This window comes from Phycodurus eques, chromosome 19 (genome assembly GCF_024500275.1).
Source record: "Phycodurus eques isolate BA_2022a chromosome 19, UOR_Pequ_1.1, whole genome shotgun sequence".
Lineage (NCBI taxonomy): Eukaryota > Metazoa > Chordata > Actinopteri > Syngnathiformes > Syngnathidae > Phycodurus > Phycodurus eques.
This window is the reverse complement of record NC_084543.1, coordinates 10713055-10729956: the sequence shown is the minus strand read 5'-3', so window position 1 is coordinate 10729956 and position 16902 is coordinate 10713055. Positions and strand designations below refer to the sequence as shown.

At 42.0% G+C, this 16902-nt stretch overlaps 1 protein-coding gene across 1 annotated transcript in view; it reads right to left on the bottom strand.

The window, feature by feature from the left end:
* Positions 1-16902, bottom strand: part of fam20cb (FAM20C golgi associated secretory pathway kinase b) — a 61708-nt gene that overhangs the window by 12414 nt on the left and 32392 nt on the right. The gene's annotated exons all lie outside the window — the stretch shown is intronic.

Sequence of the window (16902 nt, the reverse complement as noted above, 5' to 3'; positions counted from 1 at the left end):
ACCTTTGTAGAAATATTCAAGCCACAATCAAAGCAGTTCAAGGAGTTTAAGGAGGGAGGACAATTCAAGGTCAAAACCCTCCTGCTGAAGCGTCCGCTCCTGTTCCCACTGTGTACTTATTTCCGTCTTACTCTGATCCTGCAAAAAAAAATAAAAAATTGCTTCCTGCACACGTTCGGATTTTAAAGCTCTCACAAGAAGCGAAAGAACCTCTTTTAAGACGTGAAAAGCCAGCGTTGATGGAACAGAAGCCAGAACAGGGCAGGACAGATGCGTCAAAATCGAACAAGACAGTGTGGTATTTGAGTTATTTTCCCTTTTATGAGCTCCACTTTGCTGAATTCTTTTTTTTAATTGACCAAAGTAAATGCCTTGCACAGAAGCAAAGATTTGGTTGACAGCCTTTGCCATTTCTTCTTCTGCTTGCTGGAGGATGATGAGAAGGCTTGGAAATATCTTGGCAACTTCTCTCTCGCTCTCTCTTTGTTCCTTCTTTTTTTATTTCCCTCTTTGCTTACTCCACTTACAGTATGTGTGTGCAGAGCTGAGTACCTCATATCTGTCCACTTCTCCCTTTCCCCCTCTATTGCATCTCTCCTCATCTCTTCTTTTCTCTCCTCTCCTCTCCTCTCCTCAGCTGGCTGGCTCGCTCCGTCCACAGCTGTGTAACTGACATACGCACCACTCATTAACTATCCCAACATGGTGCCCAGAAGCACAGTCATCCGCTGAAAAGTCCTCATTTTCTTTCACACACAATCGTTCGCACATCGTGTCCTTGCGATCATTTGACTTGCAACAGGAACAGTTCAGTGTTGAGCTATCGGGACCAGGATCCGATGCAGCGTGTGCTCCGGCTAATGGTGTTTCAATATTTTGTTTTATTTTAAAACTTCACAGCTGAAATAACTACGCCTCAGATTCCTTTTCCTGATCACATCATTTGTTTGCCCACTCACTTGTTGCTAGGCAGAGTTCATAGGGTTCAAACGGGGGAAAAAAAATTAAAAATTGCTAACACATGCCAGCCACACCCAGTAGGAGCTGATGGTGCAGTGTCCATACACAACACTATTATGAAGCATTTACATATACACAGATAGAAAAAGAGAACAGTTCCAATCTGCTGGAACACCGCCCCCCTCACCCTCTACGTAGCTAGAATCTCTCAAGAATTTATGGTATATAATAACATGTATGTAATACACAAGAAATACGACATATAATAGAAATGATCATATTATAAATTCACATTATCGTATGTGAATTTAAAGAAAAATCAGGATTACAATCATAAAGGAAGGTACAGTGAACAGTGAACCGCCATTTATCGCTGGTATATATTCCAGAACCAATTGCAACAGGTGAAAACAGAGAGACAGAGACAAAAAAAACAACAAGATTTTTTAAATAGTTTTATCCCTACGACACTTTAAAAAAAAAAACTTTTTTCAAACGCCAATATCATATTTGAACACGTACAAAAACAATTCAAACACAAAATAAAATAAAACAGTACAGAAGACTGTGAAAACCCAGTAAAAACGATCACATTAAAAAAAAAAAAAAAAAATGGGAAAGGAACGATGAACCGGATCGGGAAACTGAATAACTGAGACCTCTCCAAAAGCTTCATGATTGCCTATAGATTCCACAAGATGGAGGCAGAGCACTACTGTTGTCTAAATCAAGCTCCTTAACTCACTTCAACATAGTTCCTTAGCGCCAAGATACCACACGATGGCCTGAGCACGAAAATAGTGGATAGGTTAGTTTTCCAGTAAATAATAAGTTGAATACACGAGTTACAAAAATGAGGGGAACACTGTACTGTACTGTGCTGTATCAGTGTAAAAAGTACAAAAATGAATTGTATTAGTCATTTTGCTGGAGAATAGTCCAGTTTGGATGCAATTTAACACTGAATTGAGAAGAGGTTGCTCCCGCCCCTTTGCTCATCCTTGATTTCAACATGTCCACGGTGTCACCAAAGGCTAAACAGCATATTTTGATCGTATCACTTTCATTCCGGATCGCTTTACTCCACATTGAAGAAAAATGATATTGACGGCTAGTGGGGGCAGTGTCCACTTACAGCAGGACAAATGGACAATATCATTTAGCGCACAATATCAAAGGCAGCCTTGACAGCTTGAAGGGGGGGGGACAATAACAACTCAAAGCCGATTCTCAATTTCGTGCCTTGCACTAATTGTGTGTCAAATGCAATCAAAGCGGCACGACAAATAAGCTCACCGTCGTGAATGCCAACTAACTCGTAGTGGCAGGTTTGCCAGAATTCAGAACTCTTGATTTCTAGGTGTTTAGTTGCCTCTAAAGAAATATTTATACTCAACTGATTGAAGCATGGCATGGTCATGCAAATTACTGAAAATAAAGACATTTTAAGACAAATGTTGCACGTGTGTGTACTTAAATAATCACTGAACCGTTTAGTGCTCTGGAGGACAAGCAAATACAAACATTGTAGAGCAAGGATTTAATGACAGTCCTAAAATGCTTCTCATGTATTTAGCACGTCTCCAGAGAGGTAAAATACAACAGTATTAGGCTATCTGGTTTATTCACGCCTACAATGTCGTTCGGAAAAGCATTGCAATGAGGCGTGTGAGGCAAATGGTACTACAATTAAGAGCAGCTTGCCACACATTGTGAAGAGATGCTGGATAAACTGCGGCTGGTGAGCCCTGTTCAATTCTAATCAATAAAGTTCTTCAGCGCATGCAGCAACACCTCACACACGAACACTTTGAAAGAACAGCTGCGGCCAGAATATGAGAAAATGTTATTTCTGGACAAGAATGGGGCGGGCAACTGGGACAAGTACAAATTCTAAAAGAGCACTGCCTATGTTGTAGCTTGTTATGATCTGGTCGCAGGGAATGTACAAAAATACATGACCACATATTAAAGTCTTGGCTCCATAAATGTTTGCGCACGCTGTATGTGACAAACTGGGGAAAATAAATGCTTTAATAAAGGGGTACCTTGACTTATACAACACACGTTTAGTCGTACATCAAATCAACTGAAAGTTGATTTATGCCTTATGTTGAGCAATTTTGCACCACAGTCACACAGCCAACTGTTCAAGACAAAAAAAAAACACATATTTTCATGCACAATGTGGCGCCATTATACAGCCGCCTGTCTGTCCGAACGCCATAGCCGTGATCAATGACAGCAGGTGAGACATACTGGGCCCAGCCTGCCCTGGCTGACCCCCGTGGGCCCACGGTAAACACATAGTTTACACTGGCTGGACAGACACTTTCTTGGCTGCGCTTCCAAGGTCCGAGGGGCCCCGCAGCAGCCAGTGGGGGCTTTGGCGGTCTAACAGCAAACACACCACACTGTGAGAATCTAAAGGGACATGAAAGCGCAGCATGTGGAGAAATCTACTTGAAAATGCAGTTCAGTACATATGGTATTGAGCTGAAAACAGCAGCATGAAAATTCTGCGGAAAATAATAATGCTCCAACGTCAGCAGGGTATTCACCTGTCCTCATTATGGTCCCTAGTGAACTGGTAACAGTGTACACCCTGGACTGCTCGCCGCTCAATCGCAGACAAACAACCGTTCGCATTCACACGTATGGACTATTTCGTCTTCAATTCACCCAGCAAGTATGTTATCGGAATGTGGGAGGAAGTCGGAGTGACTGGAAAAAGCCACCTAAACATGAAGAGAGCGTGCAAATTTCACAAAGGCCTTTCTTTGCCTGAGCGGATATTTGAACTCTGGACTGTGAGGTTATTGGGTCACCACAAACCTGCCATGCTAGCCCAGGTATTAATTTATCAATGCTGTGGTGGAATAATTTAATGTAATATTGAGGTTAGCTTATTCAGCTACATGAGAGTGTGTGATGCATTGAAGTTGTACATCACTGAAAAGTACGATCACAATGATAAAATTTAATACAAATGATACTAATCAATTAAATACTCATTACTGCCACCCATAGGACTGGAGTGGAACAGTATCAACTTATGTTAGCTCCACAGGACTTCATAAATGACCTTGCAATCTCTTTCGTACTCTTGTTCTGTCTGTCCACCAAGCAAGAAATATGTCGTCTGTTCTATTCTATTTATTTTTTTCAAAGCGGAAGTTTGATTCAAATATTTGGTCTGTGCTGTGAAGTTGTACTTCTGGAGGGAAGTTTCAAAGTCAAACCGTCAATCGATCAGGCTCGTAGTCAAAACGTGGGGGAAAAAAACCTGCCGCAAAAAAATGACATAACACGAGGCTCTCTATTCCAGACCAGAACTGCGTTGTTTGCGCACACACACAGTCGAAGGGCCACGAGGATGAAGGTGAGCTTCAAATCCACGAGAGGCTAAGATAGCACAGCATCATCACAGCGGGGGGGGCAATGAGAGGAGGCGGAGCATTGTTTTATCTCGAGCTTTGCCAGTGTGAGGCTGACCTTTTAAGCAATGACATTTGATAAAATGACTAAATGCTTCTCACCCAGCGGGCAAGACAGGATTTGCCTTCGCGTCCGACCGTACGTGCGACTATTTACTGGTGTCGCAGCTGTGGCGCTGCACTGTGATTTTATGTCTGCGGTGTGGATTTGCTGCCCAAATGGGGAGGCGTGACAGGCTATTGTGTTTTGAGTAAGTGCTCCGCACATGGTCGAGATGACATTTGGTTTATGTGAGTGGAGGTGGAAGCAATGAGGGGAGAAAGGAAAGGAAACAAGGAGAGAAAGAGGAGAATGATGGGTAGTATCGTTGACAGGGAGAGAAAGGCGCTGGATCGTGATGCAATAGAGGACAAGAAAAAGGGAAACGACAATAATATGCATAAAGAATAAAGTAAGAGGAATGGAAGGAAAAGGATATCAAAGGTATTGTTGCCTGAGTATTGCAAAGCATGCTCCTTTTTGGAAGGAAAGAAAAAAAACGGAATGATTGAGGAAAGAAATTAAATGAAAGGAGGAGTAATTATGAGTTGATTTTTTGGGGGGCATTTTGGCAATCATGTACTAATACGACGCAAGCTCAAAAGGGCAATGTTTAAAAGCCCTTTGATTTCTATGTCTACATTTAAAAGCTCATTTGATTATTAAATTATAAACACAATGGAAAATAGAAAGGCAAGAAATGTTTAACTTGTTTGCATTTTAAAAAAAAATCCATAAATTCATAATCTAATAAAACAGCAGAAAGGGAAAAAAAAACACTCAAGGTTTTTGAAAAGCACAATACAAAAGCCTGGGGGCTCTCTAAATAACCTTCACAGTGCGATCCAGGTGTGTGTGTTTGTCATAGATTTTCAGAGTCAGGCTGTCATAGCTCCCCAGGCGCTACAATGCTCTTCTTCCTCCTCCTCCTCCTCCTCCCACTCCTTACTCTATTACCCCTTCAGTGTCAGGGTCTGCTATACACAGAGACAGCTGTTTCCTTCCAGGGAGCACAGCACTCACTCAAACACACACGGGAAGTACGACTCACGAGTGAGTCTAGTCGCAGTTAGGTCCAGAATCATATGGACCTTTTGGCATTAGATTTGAAATAAAACAAGCAGGATGTGATGGAAGTCATTCTCGGATTGGCTGACAAGTTTCAGTTCAGAATAGCCACCAATTTACAAATACCGGCCGAAATTCCATTGAGTTCTCCAAGTCGACGAGTCAGTTACCTTCATGTTTCACTTGCCCTAAAAACTCGACTTAAATAGTGCAAGTGGAATATTATTCATGAGAAGATCAGTGTGGGTAGTAGTAATCAATGTTTTCACAAATGTATTTGTTGTGGAGGATTTTAGAGGCATTTGAAGTGCTCATTCCATGTTTGTTTTGTTTGATTAATAGAAAATTTCTCTAAGATCACAGCTGCTTGTCACGTGGCCAATTACAGGCACTTATTTTTTATCCTTTTGTAGCGTTTATGGGATTGTTAAGAATTGTGCTTAATTTAGAAGGAAACGATGAGTTGGAAGCGGTGCCTGCGTCATTTCCGGGTTATCGTAATTTTAAATTACAGCATTATAAATCACAATATTTGATAGATATGAGGGGCACCACGTCATATTTTTACAAGTTTAACTTTCGGCGAAATGACGACAAACCTTTATAATCAGTCTCTTATCGGAAGGTGGCTACATTTTAGGAACTTTGAGTTCTAGACTTTCTAGAGGTTTTGTCCGAACCCAAACACACATATAATCAATGCAAGTGGTGCATTTTAGAGAAAATTTAATAATGAAAAGGGGTTTCTACAGGATAAAATCCCAGACAAACACAAAACAGACAAGATATCTACGAACATTGGCGAAGGAAGGGATTTGTGACGTGAGATGAGCAGAATGGGCGTGTAGTGAATGCGTATAGCTGAGGACTCCTGGTCTCGTTAATATAAACCCAAAATATGCACTAATCCTTACTTTTAGTCGACCGCAATTTTGGACTTACGTGTCTGAACACGTTTGAGGCAGGCGAGTCAGGCTCCCGAGTGTTCGGCCGGCCCGGTCCACACCGGGAACAGGTGGATTTGACGGGAGGAAGAGGAAAAAAAAGGGAGGAGAAGCAGGAGGCCAACGAGTTCTCAGGCAGGATTCTCTCGGGTGACGTTCGGAGCGGGCACCTTGCGTCCGCCTCCGTTCCCTCAGACTGAGTTCGGGCCTCCAAGCAGGGTGGCTCGGAGCGCATGCAGGACGCGCTGCAGCCAGGGATCGTCCGATGTCTCCTTGCAATCTTGGGTGAGGTGGGCGCCCTGCCTGGCCTGGTCGTCGCCAAGTTGGTCGGGGTGGACCAAAGGAAGACTTCTCCACCAAGACTCCAAAAACTTCTCAACTGTGATCCCAGCTCTGGCCCCTTTTATGGCCGGAGCGGGTCAAAAAGGGGGGGTTTACCCCCCTCCTTTTCTACCACCTTCGCGAACACCAAGGGGCTGGACTGCCTTTTTGACATTATTGTTCGTTCTAGGATTATTTGGTGTTTTAAAACCAGTGGAATAAAAATATTAATTATTGGATTTAAAATAACGAGACCATTTCCTCACCCTGCATTGGTCCACGCTCATCCTCTTTTACACCTGTAATGAATGTTTCAAATGTTGTGTGGTGTGGAGAACATTACTATTTTCATGTGACATTTGTGGTATGGGGTGAAACATTTCATCTGGTTCAGTTAACAACAGATTTGACGTTAGACATTCAAGTTTGCAGCAATACAGTCACTAGTGGCGTTCATGTAAAGTTCTTAAAATATTGACTCCCAGTCGAGTCACAGACTGTCTTATGAACCCATGTCTGTAGTGTCGTTCCGTCGCCCGTGGAAGTCGCTGTTGCCTGTTCCAACTCCCAAGTAGCAGCTCTCAGCAGGGTGGAGACCTCGCTGCGGGTCCAATCCTTCGACTGGCGGGAAGTTAATTAACCCAGCATCCGTGGGTCTCCACTTTGAAGTCTCAGGCAGACGTGATTCACTTAGTGTCGGCATGGCAAAGCAAATGTCTGTGTCTTGTTGAAGATAGCTTATTGTGTTAATCCGTTTAGAATCTGCGTGTGACTCTGGAGTTAACGTCTACTTCGGCGGGGAGCGGCGGTAGTGCGAGGCTGGGGTGCTGGGTGGCCTCTTTTGCGTGGCATGTCCGCTACACTTTGGATTTATGAAAATCTCCTTCATGTCACAGTGTCTGTAGTATAAAACCCCAAGGTGGCCAAGGCATGAACACCAGAAGGAGCAGCACAATGTCCATTAAATTGAAGCAAAAAATGTGTAATTAATTCTTTACATTCTATTTAGTTAACTGTAAGCCATGACAATGATTTTCGAAAGTACAATATAATTGAGTGCTATTTTTCTTATTAAAAATACATTACAAAAATGTTTTTGGGAAGAAGAAGATAAGAAGAAGAAGAATCACCTTTATTGTCATGAACATGCATGCATGCACACGAAATTTGTTCTCTGAATTTGGAGAAGGCTAGAACTGAATAATAGCAATTCAACTAATTTCAATGGGGAAAGATGATTTCAGATGACTGTTTTGAGTTACGTGCACGGTCATGGTACAAATTACACTCGTATCTCAACGCACCTCTGTATTAGGGCATTACAGAAAGAGCCGAAAAATATGTATATAGCAAATAGCTGAGGATATGTTCCGCAGAGAAAACGAGAATAGGTGAATATGTGTTCTGTACAGCCATTTTATGCAGAGTACCTCTTTTGTATCTAATGGAAATACAGAAATTTCACAGTAAGCTGCACTGGAAAGAAAAATCTCCCATGAATCACATCTATATAATCTTGGTATATTATTTCCTCACATTCAGCTAAATGCCAAAAAAACGATGCTTCATGTTAGTGTACACTACATATGCTCCACAAACCAATTGTCAAGACAAAGGCATGCTTCACAAGAGTCACAATAAGTAGGAATAAACACAGTGTCAATAAAATGAATTATGCAGTACAGACTATTTCAAAAGAGACTACATCCTGTTTAAGTTTAGCCTCTGTCTCCTGAGGGGCCTACTCCATGCATAAATGCAGACATCCTGACTAAACACCCCCAGAACACACACACAGACACACAAACTGTGGCTTCATTATTCCACCACTTCAAAGAGGACAGAGTGCCACAAAAAGAATATCCCTGAATTAAAATCACCCAGCAAAGCACTTCTATTAGAGCTTTAGCATGTGGCAAGACACCATGAAGAGCTGTGAGAGGAGGAGGAGGATGCTGGAAGAAGGATGCTCAAGTCGATTGTTATTGAGAGGCTTTTTAGATGACGGGGGAGATGGGGGACAGGAAGGTGTCCGCCATTAATCTACATCTAAATGGATTTGTATTGTCATTCTGTGCATTAATCCCTGACGGAGAGGCGTGCACGTATAAACCCGCACACAAACGCATCAGGAGCTGTTGGTCATGCTATCCTGTAAATACCCAGTGCGGATAAAGAGGCCTTAAAGATGGAGCTATCATCTCAACATAATCTGATCAAGATACAATGACAGCCCGCGCTGTCTCCTTATCTGCACTTTACAGCATACACGTTTCCACGCCTCGTCCCATCTTTACACTCTCTTTTCAGCTATTTTCACATATGGAAAGCTTTTCTTTTAAAACCTGATTCATTGGCATTTCTGTCTACGCCAAGCTACAAACGCAGACGTGCTAACCGCTAGTACTGCTGTTGACATTTGACAAGTAGTTAAAGTGGGGTGTACACAAGACACCTAAACCGATTTTTTAAATGTGACAAAACCCACACATGACAAGATAAATAAATCCACAAGTGCTGTATATGCTTACTACAGTAATAGTGTGCGGTGTATTCAAAATGAACAACACGTCGCAGCACACACACAACGATATCGCCACAGACAATCGTGAGTCTCATCCCCCAAACCAGAAGTCGTAGTTCCAAGACTGACCTAGGAGCGGCAGCATGGTACCAGAGGGAATCCAGACATTTAACAATTGGCCGTTTTCCCAGCAGATCGTGGAGGGAAAAAAAATCACTTTTAGCACATCCCACACCACAGGATAATCACTTAGGATTATCTTTTAGAGACATCCGACAATCAGGCCACAAAGTCTGACAGAGGAAAAATGCGCTAATTAGCCTCGATTATTGGCATGTGTGTTTACCTGCTAAAATGATGGCAAACAGATAAAAGAAAAGAAGTATAAATCTGTATAGATTTTGGGAGGTTTTCACTCCAAAGAGCTTTCCACAAAGTCTGTAGTATATAATAGTTTACATGTGCACAAAGGCCAAAACACATGCAATGTTCTAAATTTATTAGAAGATTATTTTTATATGATTTTCCTTTGGTAGCACATCAAGAGCACTGTGACAGGGCAGCCTTCTATGCGCAAAGCCGGGATCCAATCGCTTTTATTTGGTTTGAAATGCATCAAAGCCAGATGGAAATCAGGAAGACTTCTGCGGTAATTACAGTGCCTATTTGATAAGAAAATGAGGTTTGGAATCCATCCAAGCATTGCAAAGGAGGAAGAAATAGTGAGATGAGACAGGCATAGACCGATGCTTTAAGGATGTGCGGGGTGGAGGAAATGTGGTTTAAAAAGGATGGTTTAAACGCACACACGCATCCACAGAGTCAAGACATGACAAACAAGGAAAATCGATTGAAATTGAATCTCTGAACAGAAATGTAAACATGAATCACTGAATTCCCCGAATGAGCTATACAAGAGGCCGCAGTGCTTTCTAATCTCCATTTCTAAAGCAGAGGTGGATTACACGTGTGTCTGTGTGTGTGTGTGTGTGTGTGTGTGTGTGCGTGTATGTGTGTGTGTGTATGTCAGAGTGGGTGGGATGAATCTCACCGTATGGCATAAAAGATGAACCCTAATCTTCGCCGTTCATTCAGCTTTCCAAACGAATCCCATCAATGATAAGCCGCCACACAGAAAGGCGCACACGGAGCAACACAAGGCTCTCCTTCCCGAACAATTACTGCCGTTATGTTACACAATCGTATATACTGCACTGTGAATGGAATGAGCATCCAGCAGTGCTTCTGAAATATGATGCGCAAGAGTTTGTACATTATCTCCTTTTCTGTGCTTGCAATGCTGTTCAAGAGGAGAGTATTCATAATTCATATTGAGTACGGGATTAGAACACAAATCATAGTTTGCTGTGATTTGATTTCTGTGGGTCAAAGATACACACATAGTGCAACTAGTAAGATATGCATTTTCTTGAAACGGCAACTCATTTGTACCGGGTGCTATGTGTTCAGGGGTTCGCCAAGGAGGTCAAGTGCGTCAGAGCTGACCCGGTGGACTGCGAAGTGGGAAACATTTATCCGAGTCGCCACAACAGTACCATGTACAAATACGGCAAATTGTCAAGCACGATCAAACAAGGTTATTGTCGTCAACTTCAACACAAAATGGTGTTAACAGAGCCAGCTACTCATTTTTACAAGCGCTTTTGACATTTCATTGAAGTGCCTGATGAGTCATTGAAATGTTTTTACATGACACTATCTAGTTCTCAATCATAAAATATTTTCAAAACACATTTTGAAAAGATTATTACTCATTAATGTGCACATTGTAGACTCTTCATCCAAGTAAATGAATGAAAAGACTCATTATGTGCCTGGAAAGGAACTGCATTTCATGTATGAATGCTGGCTTAATCCATTGGATTGAATTATTCATATCAGAATATTACAGTAGAGATCTTAACGGGTGGATGTTCACCATCTGGTCCTCGGCCTGTATGGCTAAAACATGAGAGTTTTGAGATCATCAAAGTTGCCCATCCTTGGCCCAGATTGACAAAACCCTTAAAGACTGAAGCTACTATCTTTGTGTCAAAAAGCATTATAAACTCTCCTGAAATGAAAACATTTTGATTGTGCAGTTGAAAGGCATATGAGAGTTGTCTGCTAACAAATGTATTGGTTGAAGCCACTTTTCTCTGAGGCACAAACAAAGTGATTGGCTCAGATAAACTTTGACGGTGGAGATGACGGCGTTATTGCCAAGCCCCATCGTGGTGACGAATGCCAGCCGTTCATGATCAGGGCGTTTTATTTTCCATTCAAACTCACCAGCCAGCAATCTGTGGTTTAGGCTCAACCCACATAGGTCTAAGTCTCGCTATAAGACAAAAAGCAGTATTCCTCTGCCATTGTATGATGATTTTGTTGTTGTTTTTTTAATTCTGCCCTGCTGCTGGGTTTGAAACAATCAATAAAAAATAATCAAGACAATAATTGCATCATTACGCTCATTTATCTGAGTCTCTAATTGCTACATATTCAAAGTGTCTCCAGTGCCAGTTTGTAAAAATAGCCTCTGTTCAGAGTTGCAATCTTTACGGGATGATTATGGGACATGCTTGGCTAAGACTGATTGCTGTGGCCTTTTCACTGCTATTCTGGCTCTGCTGAGTGTGTTTCTTCCACTCCACATTGATCTATCGACCACAGTCCGCACTAGAAACCCGCTTGGACCAAAAGGTGAAGCTCATGGTTTGTGTGCCACGCACACACAAGCGTGCGTATCCCGTCACAGGCAAACAAGAATGTTGATTTTTGATGACAAGATGAATGAAGCATCTACCTATTCACATTGCACTAACGTCGAATAGTGTTTGCAAGCTGTGCCGCTTTCAGTAGGGTCGGATAAGTGAATGTGCACAAGTCATCCGTGGGCAGCTAAGCAGGCAGGGTGAAAAAAATTATTGCTATCGTCGGCAAGGACAAGAGGTCTTTTTCATTCATTTAACCTTTATTTTTCCAGGTAAGGCGATAAGAACATATTGTCATTTGCAATACAGACCTGGCGGTACATGAACTGGGTTATAGCGGAGGAACGCTGAAGTCACACATCAGTATACAAGGTCTTTTCCCTTTGCTATTATACCTCATCTTTGTAAATAAAGTGCCTGTGATGTGATGATGTTTATGATATGCCATTCTTAAAATGAATACTTAAGGCAGGCTTGATTAAAAGCACATGAATTGGCCATTTGAGTCTTCCTAAAAGGCGCCTGGACTTCTTCTCCCATCGTCTGTAAGCTTGTTCACCTTCGAGCAGCTTTTGCCGCCGCTGCAGCTTAGGAGCGTGGCCAGTGTGTAACCAAATACAGAACTGCTGCTTTACAGCTCTGTCACGGCCCATCTTTCTTTCACTTGATGCCTGCGGCCCGCGGCGCTGGAGTGCAGTGGCAAGGCTGCCAGTGCGGCTCCGTATTGACAGTGCACATGCATCACGTACGTCCACTGCTTCTCGCTGGACCTTTTGCGGGTCCCCTAACATTATTTCCTCACTGCCTGCATGGGGACGTATGACATACATACGCACTACATTCGGTGCACCTCCAGGGTATATCTAAAGATTCTGCCTTTTGATATGGTCTGATTTTATTCATCTAACAATGGCAAAACACAAGTGGTGTAGAACTCAGGGGTACCAGTGCATTTGGAACCTTGGCCTTCAGTTACCCAACCTCTTAATAACCCCCAGTTACTTTGTGATGATTGAAAACCTACAAAAAAAAAAACACACACGCAGCAGCGCCACATACATCATCTGGAACAGTTCAGAATAAATTTGTATTTAATAATATGACACAAAATTAAAGAAAATACATCGTACTTGCCAAACGTTGAATATTAAATATGCACAATAATGTGTGCAGATAGTTAGACGTATTTTGCTAGTTGAGTTGGCAGTAACAAGTTTTACTCTAACCACACTGAACCCATCCTGCCTGCGTGGAAATAAGGACTATAAACCATTACACTGTCAGTGACCCATATTATGGACTCAAAACTGTGATACAAACCACTAGTCCACCGTGCTGGCCCTCAACTATCCCTCAATTATAACAAAATTGTTAATTTATATCCAAATACAAAGAATTTGAAATTTCAAAAACCAGAAATGCTCACACCGTTTCATATTGAGCCCATTAAATGTCCCAGGAACACCCGCAAAAAAACAATCCAACCCTTCGCCAGATGGTTATTGTGCAATAAGATAAACTAAAATAACAAATAATAATTAGGTCAATTCATTTGTTTTCATTATATACTGAAGACATTTGGGTTTCAGATCAAAAGATAAATATATGAGGCAAAAATTCATTATTCCAGCTTTTATTTCATGGTATTTACTTGTTCATCTAGATGTGTTAAACAACTCAGGACAGAGCATCTTTTGTTTGAAGCTACCCAGTTTTCAAGCGAGCAAAAGTATTGGAACAGACATTAAATTAACTTAAAATGATTAATATTTAATATTTGGTGGCATAAATGCAGTTTTCAAAGGTGAAACCCCAAGCCAAAAACAAGCACTGTCTAACGTTTCAGCAATTAATCTAAAAGGCAACACCTGAGCAACTAAAAACACCCATCAGTCACATGTTCCAATACATTTGCTCACTTGAAAAGTGGGTTGCTTCAAACAAAAGGTGCTGTCTTGAGTTGCGGAACACATCTAGCTCAAATTCTGAAATGTTGTCTCATATTCATCTTTTGATCTCAAACCCAAATGTCTTCAGTATACAACAAAAACAAAGGAATTGACCCTGGCATTCCAATACCTTTGGAGGGGACTGAATAAACATTATGAGGGCTGTGCTGTATTCCAGACGACCAAACGTGTTCAAATAATTATTTATGCGGTATGAAACAAACAAAAAATGCAGTTTAAGTGACTGCCGCATAAATACAAGCAGAGAAGTGAATGAATTGGCTTTTTTCCTCTCCCTCTCTGAACAACAATTACCGCTAATTATCAACCTCTCTCCTCAGCTCCCTTGCTTTGCGCTCAAAGCACGTCCGTCTCAGCCATTCGCCATTTCTCCGCAGTTCCATCTCTCTCTCCCGCTGTGCAAGTGGCCTTCATCTGCTTGCAACCACAATGGCACAGGAGGATGCTGGGCTGTTGCTGAGCCTGATGGGAAAGTTCTGGCGCGTTCCATTATTCATGCCCATGCGATTCGACGCAGGATTTCATCTTCCTGCCCTCAAATCTCTCTCATTCGCACTTTTGCTCCCACGGAGAGCGATGGATTTATTAGCTGGGAAGGTGTTATCGAGATGGTCTCCTATTTGTATGCTCAGGAGAGGATAGGACGTGAACGGTGACCGAGGTAGCACAAGAAAGTGTAATAGTGACATCATACCAGACAGTTGAACTGGTCACTCCTGCACTCTTGCTAAAAATTAATCAAACCTTGGTATTGTACCCCTTGGGAATATACAGTGGATATAAAAAGGCTACACAACCTTGTTAAAATTTTAAATGGGAGTCTGTACACACCTGACACAATTTAAAATGCCTCTGATTAACCCCTAAAGTACAGTTGTTCTAGTAGGCTTTTCCCTAACATTATTTTTTTTTTGCTTTCAAAAAGAAGCCTGGAGATGAGCAGTGTCGTGTTAGTGCCAAACATACCTTTTGGAAATATGGTCAAAAATGCTCCATGCACATGTTGGAAAATTAGTTATGGTCCAGTGAAACCAAGGTTGAACGTTTTGGCGATAAGAGGCTGTAGACGCTTGTAGAACTACATCTTTTTCAGTTGATGATTTTTACTTCCCCTCCCAGAAAGATAAAAAATATATATCAATTAAGGTGTACAGGTTATAGATCACATTAAAGGTGAAAAAAAGTTTAAAAAGGATTTGTCTTGGTGTCATTTTTTTATATTACAAAAATCTGGCATTTGAACAGTGTAGACCTTTAATATCCACTGTACCTATCCATTTTTGGCACTGGAAAAAGTACAGAACGTTTATGTTGTCCAGAACTGTATATCTTGAAGGACAGTTTCCATTGGATGCTACCTACTCTGCTCAACAACTCTGCTCACTATTGATATTATGTCATTGTCAAAAGCAGGTACAAAGAGGCAGAGATGAGATTAAGTCACACATTTCAAGTCCTAAGCATGTACCAAGTCATTTTGTCTTGGGCAAGTCAAGTCACAGGTTGTCTCAAGTAATGTCAAGTCAAGTTACTCGCATAGGTTAGCGATAGACTAGAGCACGAATTCGGATTGCGTTGGCGTTATAAAATGAGGACCCTTGTATACCATTTTGCAGTCTTTTGCGTTAAAGTTAAATAAATATACTGTAAACATTCACATCATCGCCATGCCAACATTTTTTCATTATTATGAAGAAGAATTATGCAGATTATGTCAGTGAGTTTGACACATCTAAATTGCACAAATACAAATAGTACACATTGGCCATGGCCAGAATTAATCTCCCTTTGAGAGAAAGGCCTAGTCTCTCGCTCTCATACACACACACACACACCCACACACACACACACACACACACACAGACACACACCCACACCCACACCCACACACGCACGCACGCGCGGCCTGAAGATGAGAGGAGTCAGTGTGATTAAATGTGTCACCGTGTGTGTATGTGCGATACTGTATATATGAACAACATATATTTGCATTTGCATATGCGTCACTTGTGCTTGCTTATTGATATGTGCAAATATTAATGGCGCTCGCACAGACACAGCCACACAGATACATTAAACTGCACAGTGGGACCTCCACTTACGAGTTTAATTGTTTCCATGAGCAAGCTTGTAACTCACTTTAAATTCCCCATTGAAATGAATTGAAATGCCATAAGCCGTTCCAGCCGCCAAAAACACGACCATGTTACGCTTTTAATAAAGAATAATAGCACTGGGCTGCACGGTGTGCGACTGGTTAGAGCGTCAGCCTCACAGTTCTGAGGACCCGGGTTCAATCCCCGGCCCCACCTGTGTGGATTGTGAATCCATCCATCCATCCATTTTCAGAGCCGCTTCTCCTCACTAGGGTCGCGGGCGTGGTGGAGCCTATCCCAGCTGTCATCGGGCAGGAGGCGGGGTACACCCTGAACTAGTTGCCAGCCAATCGCAGGGCACATAGAAACAAACAACCATTCGCACTCACAGTCATGCCTACGGGCAATGTTTTTGGGATGTGGGAGGAAACCGCAGTGCCCGGAGAAAACCCACGCAGGCACGGGGAGAACATGCAAACTCCACACAGGCGGGGCCGGGGATTGAACCCGGGTCCTCAGAACTGTGAGGCTGACGCTCTAACCAGTCGGTCACCGTGCCGCCCATGTTGTCATTTTGTATTGGTGTGTTGAACTGTTTGTACCGTTCGATAAGCTACTGAAAGTGCATCAGTGGCTAAGGCTCAAATTTTGGTTCGTAACACAAAGACAAAAAAAAATAAAATCAACCGAGCAATGGCTTGTAACTAAAAAAAATCATAATTTGGGGCACTCTTAAATCAAGGTACCAATGTGCTGTACCATTAGTAGTAGAGTCCGACTGATTTAATCGGCTCATATTAGCCCTTTTCAAATCGGCAAAAATCGGCT